This window comes from Saimiri boliviensis, chromosome X (genome assembly GCF_048565385.1).
Source record: "Saimiri boliviensis isolate mSaiBol1 chromosome X, mSaiBol1.pri, whole genome shotgun sequence".
Classification (NCBI taxonomy): domain Eukaryota; kingdom Metazoa; phylum Chordata; class Mammalia; order Primates; family Cebidae; genus Saimiri; species Saimiri boliviensis.
In genome coordinates, this window is record NC_133470.1 from 95,018,998 (window position 1) to 95,035,089 (window position 16,092).

Sequence of the window (16,092 nt, forward strand, 5' to 3'; positions counted from 1 at the left end):
TAGACATTTAGAAAAATGTAAGAAGATACTAAAGAAATTAAGTGAGTTAAAGATATTCTTGCATATAAAAGACCAAGACTAGATTGTTTTACAGATCAGTCCTAAAAAATTTTCAAGAAACAGGTCATCCCACTACTGCACATTTTCTTTTACAAAGAGAAGATAAAGAGTGAGCACTAAAGTCTTATTTTAGGAACCACTATCGCCTCGATACTCAAAGCAGACAAAATATACAAAGAGAGCAAAATTATAGGCCAATATGATTCATAGGCATCAATTTAACATGTTAAAAAAATATTTTAAATAGAATCCTATCTGCAAATTTTTTAATTGTATATATCTATTTATCTATCTATGATGATTAACTAAATTAGACTTATTCAAGTAATGTAAGACAGTATTAACATGAGAAAATACATTAACATAATTTTCCCCAAATTACTAATGGGGAAAACATATTATAATTTCAGTATAACAAAAAGACCATTTGCTAAAATTTGACACCATTCGTGATTAAACAAAACAAAGCAAAGCAAAACTTCTAGGAAACTAGCAATGTAAATTTACCTTCATAAAATGATAGAGGATATGCAACAATAATCAATGACAAAAATCATACTTAATGCTCAAAAGTTCAGAACATTCATCTCAAAAGAAAAAAAGAAAAAAACATGAATGAAGCTGGAAACCATCATTCTCAGCAAACTGACAGAAGAACAGAAAACCAAACACTGCATGTTCTCATTCATAAGTGGGTGTTGAACAATGAGAACACATGGACACAGGGAAGAGGAGACCACACTCACAGGTGACTGTCAGGGCGTGGGGGGCTAGGGGAGGGATAGCATTAAGAGAAATATTTAATGTAGATGACAGGGTGATGGATGCAGCAAACCACCATGGCACGTGTATACCTATATAACAAACCTGCATGTTCTGCCTATGTACCCCAGAACTTAAAATATAAAAATAAATAAATGAAATAAAGAAACAAGACAAGGATACATTTTATCAATGTGATCCAACATTGTGGTCTAAATACAATGCAAAGTAGTACAATAAGAGAACAAAATGAAAAGCATAATGACAGGGAAGGAAAAAACAAAACTCACATTATCTTTAGATTATATAATTTCTTATGTAACGCCCGAAATTATTAGAAAATATAGTAGAATTAATAAGAGGGTACAACAAGTTTATATATATATGCATATATATATATATATATATATTTGTATTCGATTGTATATGTATGTATAGATATACACACATACAAAATATTTTTGTATTATACAATTATTATTATTTATACATATAACATATACATATACATACATATATAATTGTATATATGTATACAATTTTATATGCATATACATACATACATACATATAATTGTATTTATGTATACAACCAAATATAAAAATCAATTGCACTTGTATATAACAGCATCAATGGTAATTGTAACTTTTTTTAAAAAATGTTATTATACCAACAACAAATATAAAGTTCCTAGAGATAAATGTAACAAAATATTGTAAAAGTATGATGGAAAAAATATAGTTTTATTAAAAGTGTTAAGGAAGACCTAAATAAGTGGAGAAATACATTATATCCATTGATGCGGAGCTTATTTTTTTCAAGTTTAATAAAATTCTGAGGTTTTTCTCAGGACTGGACTAACTGGATTGTAGGTTCATATGAATGAAATGAATAAGTTTCTATAGAAAAATCAGGCAAATACTGCCCTGCCTGATATCAAGATTCTTGATAACATTATAATAATTAAGATATTGGAGTATTTGCTGGGAAAGAAATATTAAAGTAATTGAATAGAGAGACAAGAAACCAAACCACACTTACAAGGGCATCTGAATTGTGACAAAACCATCCTTGCTGATCAATGGAAAAGGTCTTGGCTTTCCGGCAATTGACTTTCAGACAGCTGGCTACCATTAAAATAAGTAACTACTGAAATGGAATCCCTCTGAACACCATGACCAAAAATCAATACCAGATGTATTAACGGCTGACTATTGAAAATAAAAAGTTAGTACTTTTATAATAAAATATAGAATAGCATTTCTATAATAAAAAAACAGAATACAAAATATTTATTAAGTAGGACACTCAAAGGACAAGCTATCAAGGAAGACATTAATAAGTTATATTCATTAACATTAAGAAATACAGTATTCACATGGAAAGGTGTTTTATAAAAGAAGAAATCAAAATATTCAATAGTCATGTAAGGTAATATCAACCTCATTGGTAATTAAGAAAATGTAAATTAAAATCACAACAATATACCAATTTATACCTTTCATATAGGCAATTATTTTAAAGTTTAGGAATAATTAGTAGCAAAATTTTATTAGTAAGAGGAAGTATTATATGCTGTGCATATTGAGATAACAGCTTTGGAAGTAAAGTTTAATATGCATATAATGGAAAATCCAGAAATTCCACCCATCGATATAGTAAGACCTAGAGTAGAGCTTCTCTATCTGTGCACTACTGACATTTGGGAGCACATAAGTCTTTGCTGTGGAGGCTCTCTTAGATATTGTAAAATATTTAAAAGCCTCCTTGATCTCTGCTCCATTTGTGCCAGAAGTATAGTAGCTACCTATCCCGTCATAATTACCAAAATTGTCTCCAGACATTATAAAACGTTCCTTTTGGGAGCAAATTTGCATGAGTGATACTCCTGCACATGCAGAATAGTGTTCATAGTAGCATCATTTATAGTAGTAATACATACAATTTTAATAAAGCATCAGTTAATTGATACTGACATAAAGATATACATTTATATATTATATATTGATATATACATATATGTCTCATAAAAATGAGTAAATAAAAGTATGTCATAAAAATGTATGCAATATATTATTTATACACAATTTTAAAGTACATCAGATATGCATATCTGTACAGTAAAACTGTACCAACATATAAGTTGATAATAAACAAAATTCTAAGAGTTAGTCTTCACAGAGGAATGATGGGGGAAGGATGTGATTGTGGACAGGTACAAAGTAGGGTTTCAACAATTATAATTGAAAACTAAATAAGAAACACAATTCTTAAATTATCCTATCAGTACTGTTGCTTATGAAAGTATTCGTTTCATAATTCCTTAAAATTTAACTTATATTTTGTATTTTCTGTTTTGCATGAAATATTATATAATTTAAAAAATACCTGAAGTCAAAAAGGAAGAGTTGATACAGCAGAGAATTTAGTATGTGTCTGATATACATCATTATAGGAAAACTATGTGCCAATAATCCCTTAGAGTTTTATTTTTATATACTACAGAGTATAGTATTTGTATGCAAAACATTAAAATAATTTCAAAATAAAGAGAAAAAGTGGTGTCCTATACCATGGTTTTTTAAATTTATAATTTTTATTTTTTTATTTCCATAGGTTTTGGGGGAACAGGTGACGTTTGGTTACATGAATAAGGTCTTCAGTGGTGATTTCTGAGATTTTGGTGTATTCATCATCTAAGCACTATACAACACATCCAATGTGGAATCTTTTATCCCTCGCCCCTTTTCCACCCTTTCCCTCAAGTCCCCAAAGTCCATTGTATCATTCTTTTTTCTTTTTATTGCATTTTCTGTTTGGGGGTACATGTGAAGAACATGCAAGATTGTTGCATAGATACACACGTGGCAGTGTGATTTGCTGCCTTCCTCCCCATCACCTATATCTGGCATTTCTCCCCATGCTATCTCTCCCCAACTCCCCACCCTCCACTCTCCCTCCCCTATTTCCCCCAGACAGACCCCAGTGTGTAGCGCTCCCCTCCCTGTGTCCATGTGTTCTCATTGTTCAACACCCATCTATGAGTGAGAACATGCGATGTTTGATTTTCTGCTCCTGTGTCAGCTTGCTGAGAATGATGGTTTCCAGGTTCATCCATGTCCCTACAAAGGACACGAACTCATCGTTTTTGATGGCTGCATAATATTCCATGGTGTATATGTGCCACATTTTCCCTGTCCAGTCTATCATCAATGGGCATTTGGGTTGGTTCCAGGTCTTTGCTATTGTAAACTGTGCTACAGTGAACATTTGTGTGCATGTATCCTTATAGTAGAACAATTTATAACCCTTTGGATATATACCCAGTAATGGGATTGCTGGGTCAAATGGAATTTCTATTTCTAGGTTCTTGAGAAATTGCCACACTGTCTTCCACAATGGTTGAACTAATTTACACTCCCACCAACAGTGTAAAAGTGTTCCTATTTCTCCACATCCTCTCCAGCATCTGTTGTCTCCAGATTTTTTAATGATAGCCACTCTAACTGGTGTGAGATGGTATCTCAATATATTTTTGATTTGCATTTCTCTAATGACCAGTGATGATGAGCATTTTTTCATATGTTTGTTGGCCTCATGTATGTCTTCTAGAGACATTTTTATATGAAAATAGTTACAGTTACTCTCTAACACACACAAAAAAAGAGAAATAAAGTGGAGTCTCTCAGCCGGGCGCGGTGGCTCAAGCCTGTAATCCCAGCACTTTGGGAGGCTGAGGCGGGTGGATCACGAGGTCAAAAGATCGAGACCATCCTGGTCAACATGGTTGAAACCCCGTCTCTACTAAAAATACAAAAAAAAAAAAATTAGCTGGGCATGGTGGCGCGTGCCTGTAATCCCAGCTACTCAGGAGGCTGAGGCAGGAGAATTGCCTGAAACCGGGAGGCGGAGGTTGCGGTGAGCCGAGATCGCGCCATTGCACTCCAGCCTGGGTAACAAGAGCGAAACTCCGTCTCAAAAAAAAAAAAAAAAAAAAAAAAAAAAGTTTGGCCGGGCGCGGTGGCTCAAGCTTGTAATCCCAGCACTTTGGGAGGCCAAGGCGGGTGGATCACAAGGTCGAGAGATCGAGACCATCCCGGTCATCATGGTGAAACCCCGTCTCTACTAAAAATACAAAAAATTAGCTGGACATGGTGGCACGTGCCTGTAATCCCAGCTACTCAGGAGGCTGAGGCAGGAGAATTGCCTGAACCCAGGAGGCGGAGGTTGCGGTGAGCCGAGATCGCGCCATTGCACTCCAGCCTGGGTAACAAGAGCGAAACTCCGTCTGAAAAAAAAAAAAAAAAAAAAAAAAAAAAAAAAAAAAAAAAAGTGGAGTCTCTCTCAGACTTCCAGTTAATTATGCATAAAGACATCCTTACACAATCTTAGGCCATTGTGATACACATAATTTATCAAAAGAGAGCGTTTTCATTTAAAAGTTGCTGAATTTTATATTTTATTTTTTAGGATGTCATCTTTAGAAATCTTGATGTAAGAGTAATCAGCAATTTGAGGGAGAGAGTTTTGCAACAGCAGTTTCCACTGACATATTTGTGGATCGATACAATTAACTCAAAGACAGATAACATGTTCTGTCACTGTATGCTTGTCAATTGATGGTACTCTTGAGAGGTAAATTATTTCAGTATTCCTGGAGAGAATTAATGACAGAATGGCCTTGCTACCAATTTGAAAATAAAAGTTAGTTTTCCAGTCTCACTCTAATAAATCTGTGTTTGTATTTTCAATGGACATTCTTGTGAGCTCCAAATAGGATATTAAAGTGATGGAAAACATTTTGAAAACATCAATCGTAATTACACATATAAAGTTATGATATCATCATTGGTTATTCTAGGGAGAGTACATTTTACATATGAAGATATAGAGACCCATTACAAAAGGAAAAGTACCTTCTGAGATCAATGTTATCTAGTATCCAAGGCAACTTTTAGAGGTAGCTTTTGTTTGGAAAAGATGATGATATTTCCTATATGATAATAAATAAGGCTCAAAACTCAAGTCTGTCATTTATTACTCATAAGTGAAGGTATTAGATCTAGTTTTCAATCTTTGCACATTCAAAGAGTCATACAACTGATCCTAATTTACATTTCCAATTTCATTTTTAACTGTTCGCCTGTTTGAAACTTTACTCCAAGCAAACTGGTCAAATCACTGTCTTCTGATATGATTTGTACCTTTATACCTCTATGTCTTTTTGTCAGAACACTCCTGTCTGGCATGACCTTACAAACTCCTCAATTCATGCCCCCACTGTCACTCTGACTCTACCATTTCCACCTGATAAAAGCCTAACGCTTCGTAATGGTGTTACTGCTATATCATTCCTGGACACAAGGTGAGGATTTTTCATTTGGCACATGTCCAAACCATCTAGTGCTAGTGTCTTTCCCATATAAACTGAAAGAGACTTTTGTACACCTCACTAAGCATCATAGGTCTGGTGTCATTTGCTCTTGTTGGATAAGGCAATACTGTAGCCTTCTAACTTATACTTCCTTAACCAGTATATTAAACCATTATCTGATAACCCACCCTATTTTTTCTGTAATTCTTTTCACAATTTTTCTAATTGATATGTAGGCTATCTTTAATTTTATAGTCATTCTGTACATGGAGAAGAGATGCAAGTGCCATGATATCTAGAAAAGCCCAGAAAAACTAGAGTGCTGATTAATAAAAAATAGTTAGGGCTGAGGTACTCATGAGCAGACAGCAAACATTTCTAAACTAAGGGCTTTAGAGTTGCAGTGGTATACACATTTATCTCATCTTTCCTAATAATGGAAGTATTCTGGTCATGTGTTATGTGGGAGTCTGAAAATGAAAAAAGATTGTGAAATATAGAAAAAAAATGATTTCTTGGAACTTCATAAATCTTGATCAATAATCTACATTATTGAGTAATTCAGAGTTGTTGCCTATTTTATATTTCTTGTGACAGCTTCATGAATGATGACTTTATTCCATAAACAGCATCATGAGAATAATAAAGTCTCCCAGATTAAAGCAAACCTCACCGGTATTTGACTGCTTTGAAGTTTTTTAAGGGCCCCAAAGCACTGCGACTGCTCAAAAAGATATCCTGACACTGGCAACCTATTGCTTTGTAGTCATTTGGTTAGACATCTTGTTTCTCTTTTTACACTGTCAACTTTGGATGAGCTTTAATGGAGAATACAATTTCTGATTTTACCAACCTGATTCCTAAGACTTATTTCCAAAATTGTGGATTTAGGCTGTACAGAAACAGGATGAAAAGCATTAACTTTGGGTTTTGTTGATCCAATTTTAGTAATAGACTTCTCTTACAGGAAAGAAATATGTAAAAATTTTCTATCAATTATAGTGATGGTTATTTTCACTGTCAGCAAGGACTCTTGGAAGCATAACAGTACCTGTCCTTGGCTCTGCTCCCCAAGATATCTAGTTTCTGTGACCCAGTTCTTGCCTCAATCAAAGACCACTTGATAATTTGAAGGCCTATTAATTTGACATTTGAACATTTAAATTAAATAATATTAATAAAAACCACACTGATAAAACTACTATTGCAGTTTTATACCTAATATTCTATCTTCCAGACATTTTGAATTTGACAAAGAGGGAATCCTTGTTTTCAGTGGGATCTAGGTCAGGGCATTCTTCTCAAGGCTTCACCTGACTTCATAGCAGAAGTCCAGCTGATGATTGCTAATCTAGCTACAATTGCCCTGTCTCAGAACTCTGCATAGTTAAAAGAACTGAAAGGATGTCCTAGAAGTGTTTGCATATCTCATAAGAACCCTCACTTCCTGGTCAACATTCATTCAGTCATTTAGCAGAAGATCATCAAAACAAATGACTTTATACCATTACCTTGGTTTATAATAACTATCACAAGAAGACCAGGACTGCTCAGGATTCTAACCTACCTATAGTTCTTGGGCTGAGGAGGAGCCTCCACTTTGCATAATCACTTCACTCCTTACTTTATTTTTCCCCACATGTCACCAAGTGATACACTAAGTATTTTACCAAACTATTTGCTTATCTTTTCCCACTAGAAAGAAGGCAAGGTTTTTTTCTACTTTGTTTACTATTGAATTCTCAGAGCCTAAAACAGTAGGTGGTCAAGAAACTACTGTCAAATTAATGAATGACTGCCTCTTCATAATAAGGTAAGCATAGGCCATGAGTTCTCTGGAGGCAGGGACTCTCTTATTCATCTTCTCACAGCCTCATGTCTATAGCATGTATCATTGATTGAATTTGCACAGGTGGTAGCTTGGCAATTTGAGTTTGTTATTTTTGTTTTGTTTTGTTTTTGTTTTTGCTTTTGTTTTTTGAGATTGAGTCTCACTCTGCCTCCCAGGGTAGAGTGCAGTGGCATGATCTTGGCTGACTGCAACCTCTGCCTCCTGGGTACAAGCGATTCTTCTGCCTCAGCCTCCCGAGTAGCTGGGATTATAGGTATGCACCACGATGCCTGGCTAATTTTGTATTTTTAGTAGAGACTGGGTTTCATCTTGTTGGCCAGGCTGGTCTCGAACTCCTGACCTAGTGATCCACCCACCTTGGCCTCCCAAAGTACTGGGATTATAGGCGTAAGCCACCAAGCCCAGCAAGTTAAATTATTGTTGAAAATTTGTCCTGTATTTCTCATACTACTTAGCAATACCTTGTTTATTTATAGTAAATGTTTAATGTTCTTTTGTTGAGTAATAGATAACCAAGTGTTTCTTAAATTCATATACCATGGCCTAGTTGGGATTTGTTCTAATACATAGGTAATTCCAAGAGTTTTAGGCAACACACCTTCTCTATAGCACTTACTCTACATGAAGTTGTTTCAATGCATATATTTACAGTGCTTATCTCTACTTTTGACACACATACTGTGAATGACATAAAATAGATATGTCATCGATATTTGATGCTGAACTGAAGATCAGGATCAATAATGGCTGCTTTGTTCATCAGATCCTTTATGTGAAATCTAGACCAAGTCCTCTCTCTTGTCTCCATCTAGTAAGCCCACTGTCAGGTTTAGAACATTGTTCACTATTCTTTGTGAGCACTGCCATCTTCTATTCACATGCTGGATATCCTCCTACACTCGAAGTTCTCCATGAAGTACTCCAGCTTAGGAGGCAGTCAATTTTGCAATCACAAATACTACCAATGCAAGAGAGAATGCTACAATAAAAAAAATAAAATATCACCTTTGAAACTTATTTATTTGTTTTGGTGTTAGAATGCAGGTGTAACAGAGACAGGAACCTTATCTTTTGGGGACTTATAGCACAATCCACCAGTGGCTCTATTTACCAATATTGAAGGAAAAAAATGCCAGTTTTCCTTTCTCTTCACAGAGTTTGTTTCTTCTTTAGAACCCCAAGCTTATTACATCAAAGCATTTAAAGGAGTGAATTGGATTTCCCTGTTACATGTATCAGGTCTTTAATAGAAAGAATATCATTTTGGAATATCCTGTCATAACTGCATCAGAAATACTTGCATTGTATGAAGAAAATAAGCTTTGAGCTGGGTTCCAATTGCCAGATGATCATTTCTTGCTACTTCATTAGTAATATGTGGCAATTATTTTCACTATTTTCCCAAACCATTATTCTTTAAATTTCTCTGTTCTTTTTTCTCAGCATAAAAAAAAATGTACAAAAAAAGGGCTATTACAGTCTATTTCCTCTGGCTATCATATTACATTTTTAATTTTTCTTAAAGGACTGTATTTTGCCTTAGCATACTCCAGTAAGACCTTTACCTCTTTTTCATCAGAGTTTTTCTTACATAGACAAATTCAAAAATTTTCCATTCTTTCTCTGTATGGGCATCGCTTTATGCCAAATCATTAAATTCTATCAATATCTGTTCAGGATATTTATTAATTCATCCAATAAAAATCTACTGGATACCAACTATGTTGTAGGAAAAATGCTAGGAGAATTTTTTAAAGATACTGGGTGGGGGGACATTCCCATCAAGAAGCTTGTAGTCTAATAGAGAATGTCAATGTTTTAGAAATAAATGTGTTAAATTAGTGTAGACAAGAGAATAGTATTACAAAGGTCAAAAGATTATCTTTATTTGAAGAAAGCATAAATGAGTGATAAAGCTAAGTAATAAAAACTAGGAAAGTTGCTTGCAAGAAAAAAAATGGTGAGAGTTCAAAAAAAAAAAAAAATGAAGACATTGGCATAAAGAACTTTGTGTATCATAAAAAAAAAAAAAAAAAAACAACTTCGAACTTTATTGCCCAGGAAAGTGGATTGATGAGTCTGAAAATTTTGTCAATCTGCAAAATGCATTTGAAAATAAGAGAGCATAAAATATCTAGGAATATAGCAAACCAGAGAGGTGAAAGATCTCTACAATGAAAACTGCAACATACTGCTTCAAGAAATCAGAGATGACACAATCAAATTGAAAAACATTCCATGGTCATGGATAGGGATAATCAATATAATTAAAATGACCGTACTGCCCAAAGCAATTTATAGATTCAATTTTATTCCTATCAAACCAGGAATGACATTCTTCACAGAAATAGAAAAAATATTTTAAAATTCATATGGAACCAATAAAGAGCCTAAATAGCCAAGGCAATCCTAAGAAAAAAACAGAAACAAAACTGGAGGAATCATTATGCCCACCTTCAAACTATAATAAACGGCTACAATAACCAAAACAAGATGGTACATGCACAAAAACAGAAACATAGTTGAACTAATGAAATAAAATAGAGAGCTTGAAAATAAGGTCACACACCTACAACATCTCATCTTTGGAAAAGCTGACAAAAATAGGCAATAGAGAAAGGAATAACCATTCAATAAATGGTTCTGGGAGAATTGGCTAGCCATGGGCAGAAGATTGAAACTAAACCCCTTCCTTACGCCATATACAAAAATCAACTCAAGATAGATCAAAGACTTCAATGAAAAACCCCAAACTGTAAATAACCCCGGAAGACAATCTAGCAGTACCATTCTGGACATAGAAATGGGAAAAAATTTTATGACAAAGACACTAAAAGCAATTGCAACAAAAGAAAACATCAAAAATGAGATCTAATTAAACTAAAGGGCTTCTGCACAACAAAATAAACTATGAACAGAGTAAACAGAGAGCTGACAGAATGGGAGAAAATGTTTGCAAACTATGCAACTGACAAAGGTCTGCATGTGGCAAACAAGCATACGAAAACAATTCGGTATCATTGATCATTACAGAAATACAAATAAAAACCACAATAAGATACCATCTCAAAACAATCAGAATCGCTATCATTAAAAAGTGAAATAACAATCATAATAATAACAGATGCTGCAGGTTTGTGGAGAAAAGAGAGAGCTTATGTATTGTTGGTGAGGATGTAAATTAATTCAACCAGTTTGGAAAGCGGTGTGGCAGTTCCTCAAGGAGTTAAACCTGGAATTACCATTCTACCCAGCAATCCCATTACTAGGTATATATCCAAAGAATATGAATCATTCTATCCTAAAGACACATGCACCCCTATGTTCATAATCACAATAGCAAAGACTTAGAATCAACCTAAATGCCCATCAATGATAGACTGGATGAAGAAAGTCCAATATATACTATGGAATACTATGCCGCCATAAAAAAGCAATGAGATGATGTCCTTTGCAGAGCATCGATGGAACTAGAGACCCTTATCTATAGTAAAGTAACGCAGGAACAGAAAACTAAAGACTGAATATTCTCACTTATAGGTGGAAGCTAAACGATGAGAACACATGGACACATAAAAGGGAACAACATACACCCATATGGAACCAATAAAGAGCATTTTCCTAAAGGGTTTCTTGAAGAAGTACAGCTCTAGCTTAAAAGTCTAGGTGTTAGATCACCAGGTCAAACCTATATCTGTGACTGATTTCTGGCTTCACTAACATGGATTTTTTTGCTTTTAACTTTCTAAGTCTAAGAGGGAAATGCTTCAGTGATTTCAAGATTGAAGAAAACATTTTGGACTACATGACTCTGCTACTGTGGTATCTCCAGTGGCAGCTTTGGAATGAGAAGAGGAGAACCTGGTACAGATTTAAGTAATAATGCATTGATACAGCGTTAAAACATAGCAGGCAATAATATTACATGTGTTGCTTCATTGCAGTTTTTGCAGCAGAGAGGTGGTTTGTTGAAATTTGCCAGTTTTAATAAAATATGACCACTCCTGGTGGAGAGTTGGTAACAAATATATCACATCATGCCAACAAAAATGAAAGGAGAGTGAGTCCAGTAAATAATCACTGCTTTCAGAAATATCTTCAAGAGGACAGTTTTCTCACTTCAGCACATTCTGCTTGGAATAGGTGAAACAAATGTTTTTCAGCTCTTCTCCCATCAAATCAATTAGTTCAAGCTCCACTACAGATTTTGTAAAACCTGTTTTTTAGTAATCATTTTGTGATTACCCTATTAGACCTTGAGCATTTGGGATAAAAAACTATGTTTATTTGCTGTTGTGTTCCCCAGTGTCTAGGATACTTTTTGGCATGCAATGACCACATCAGAATAGAAAAATGAATGTCATTTATTTGATCTCTTTTAAATTTTCTGTAATATATATTTGACTAAATAAGTTGTTTATCTGAAATGACCTTATCACCAGACAGTGTGCCTGACAGGAGCAGAGATCATGTCTCTATTCTTCTGTACCCGGCACAGAGCAGATGCTCCATAACTGTGAATTGATGAATGTATGAATTAACTGTTACAGTAATCTCTTCAGCAACTAAATTATCAAAAAAGAGACAGTAATTTCACTATTATCATTATTATGAAATTATTATATTCTGATTATGGTAAGCATTGGACGAATTGGAAACAGAATCCAGGGTTGACTATGTAAAAATCATACTCCAATTAACTGTATTCACTTCTGGAACATCTTTTACATGTCACAGAATAGAGCTGTTCTGTTCAATTTCAATTATAGAAATAATCTTACTGGGAATTATTAGTCATTAAGTAGAAAAGTAAGCTTACTAGTTTCTATTACAATACTTGTAGCATGCACACACACACATTCACATGTACACTCACTTCTTTCTAGTCCTAGAACATTCGATTTTGATTTCTAAATATGATTTTAAGGACACAATATTAAGTTTAGCAAGTACGTTTATTTCAAAATATAGCTTTAAAAATTATACGAACAACCATATTTTGAAGAACATACATGTGTAAAAGTATGAAGTTAAAATCCCTTATAACCTTACTACCCAATTATATATCTATATCCATAGCTACAATAAAAATAATATCATAAATATATAGTATTTGGCAACCTGCTTGTTCATTTCTTTCTAAGCTACCATAATAATGTTAAGAGCCTGGATTCCTAACTAGAGCTAGTTTTGAATTTGGGGGCAAGTCACTTGTTCTTTTAGTTTATCCAATTTCTCATTTACAATATGGGAAAATAATTAGCCTTTACTTTTGTTATGAAGAGTAAATGAAATAATGCAAATAAGACAAGTGGCAAATAATAATTAGTAAATGTCAGTTACCTACATAGTGTTTGTTATTATATGGTATTTTTTGGAACATAACACAGCTCAATTTATTTAACTAGTCCAAAGGCAATCAAAGCAACATCTAAGTTGCTTTCATTTTTTTCAATGTTAGAAGAAAATTATATGATAAATATCCTTGTACATTTATAGGTGCCTACCTATCCACTTATTTTTATACAATATATTGCTAGAAATAAAATTCTTGAGACAAAAGATATGAACATTTTTTAGATGTTCAGTTTTGCTATATTGCCCTGAAGACTGATTGCAATAAGCTACACAACAACCAGCAGGGTGTAAGAGTGCTTACTTCCCTATGATTTTGTCAGCACGAAATACTTGTCATTAAAAACCCTGCCAGCTGGATGTGCTGGCTCACACCTGTAATCCCAGCACTTTGGGAGGCCAAGCTGGGTAGATGACAATGTCAGGAGTTCAAGACCAGCCTGGCAAAGATGGTGAAACCCCATCTCTGCTAAAAATACAAAAATTAGCCGGGCATGATGGTGCCCATCTGTAATCCCAGATACTCAGGAGGCTGAGGCAGAGAATTGCTGGAACTCAGGAGGCAGAGGTTGCAGTGAGCCAAGATTGTGCCACTATACTCCAGCCTGGGTGACAGAGCAAGACTCCATCTCAAAGAAACAAAACAAAACAAACCCTGCTAATTCCATACAGGAGAACATGTATATATCTTTTTTCAATTTACATTTTTATTAGTAGTGAGATTTATTGAACATTTGTGTTTCTATTTTGCATCTCCCTGTTATATCTTTTGTCCATTTATTTCTCTTTATGTGAGCATTTTTTTCTTATATAAATATTTTATTAAGATTTTATACCTTGGATTTTACATACATTGCAAAAATGTTTAGGCTTTTTTTTTATAATTTTAACTATGATATTTTGACAGGCAGATATGTTAATATGTTTGAGTGATTAAAAAGAAACACTCCAGTTAATTGTGTTGATGTCAGACACAGCCTTAAGATTTTCATATACTGTAATTTTCAATATATTTTACAAAAATTTTCCATATATATTGGGAATATTAAGTCGCATCGGAACCTACGTAATTTATTTGTGTTCCTTTTCACCTATTTTATCAAAATGAATAATTTTATTTTAATTCCGCTGCTAGCTCATCATACTCTTGGCATTAACACATCATCGGGTCAAGTTAAATACCAAGGAATAGTCTTCCAAAGAACAAGGCATTTATCACAAGGTTCATCAGAATTGAATCTGGCCCTGCCAGAACTGACACTTTACTTTTTAGTATAGCAAAAATAATTTCTCTATCTATAACAGCAACATCTTGTAGTAAACCTAAAATGAGTTTTCAACCATTAATCCATTCATTAATTTGTACAACAAATATATACTGGGCATTTGCTGCTATCCGCAGCACTATGCTAGGCACCAAATTAAAGTTACAAGCAAGACAGGCAATATCCCTAACTTCATAGAGCTTATAATGTTTTATAATTACATAAATTGCATAGAACAAATAAACTTTGTTTAATGGTGGGAGTGTAAATTAGTTCAACCATTGCAGAAGACAGTGTGGCGATTTCTCAAGGATCTAGAAATAGAAATTCCATTTGACCCAGCAATCCCACTACCTGGTACATATCCAGATGATTACAAATAATCCTATTATAAAGACACATGCACACATATGTTTACTGCGGCACTGTTTACAACAGCAAAGATCTGGAACCAACCCAAATGCCTATCGATGATAGACTGGACAAAGAAAATGTGGTACATATACACCATGGAATACTATGCATCCATAAAAAACGATGAGTTCATGTCCTTTGTAGAGACTTGGATGAATCTGGAAACCATCATTTTCAGCAAACTGACACAAGAACAGAAAGCCAAACACCATATGTTCTCACTTATAGGTGGGTGTTGAACAAGGAGAACACGTGGACTCAGGGAGAGAAGCATCACACACAGGGGGCAGTTGGAGGGGGTAGAAGAGAGTCAGTGAGGGGTGGGGAGGGAGGGGAGGGTGGGGAGGGATAGCATGGGGAGAAATGCCAGATATAGTATGCACCTAGAGTAAAATAAATTAATTTAAAAAAAAAGGACAAACCAAAGAAAATACAAATCAGCTTTTCAGTTTCAAAGGGCTTAATCTAAATGTGCACTCGCTATATACCAAGTGATGTTCTACTTGTTTTATACACATTTATATATATTAAATCATTTCATCTTCCCAATTACCCTAAGAGAAAAGTACTACTAAATTATACCCATTTTACAGATGTGGAATCTGAGACATAGAGATATGAAGTAACATTTTCAATGTCACATAGCTCGCAAGTAGGGAGGCCCGGTTTTAAAGCCAGCGAGTCTGGTTCCTGAGCGCATGCTCTTAACCAAAGGTGCTAGACTACCTTTGGAATGTAGTGCTATGTTTTCCTATTTTCACATGATATATTTTCTATATTTCATGACTTTTAAACATTTTTAAATTTATGATTTGAAAATATTACTTTATAATGCCTCAGCACTGATTTAATATGAAACACACATAAAGTATTCATTCTTTTTATTTCTTGTGTCTTCCTTGAAAGGATTCTCTGCTATAGCTTTTCTTAAAAACACTTGTAACAATTCTGCTTTTGAATACTTATAGCAATTCCAGCTGCCATATCCCTAGCTTCCTTAAGTATTCAGA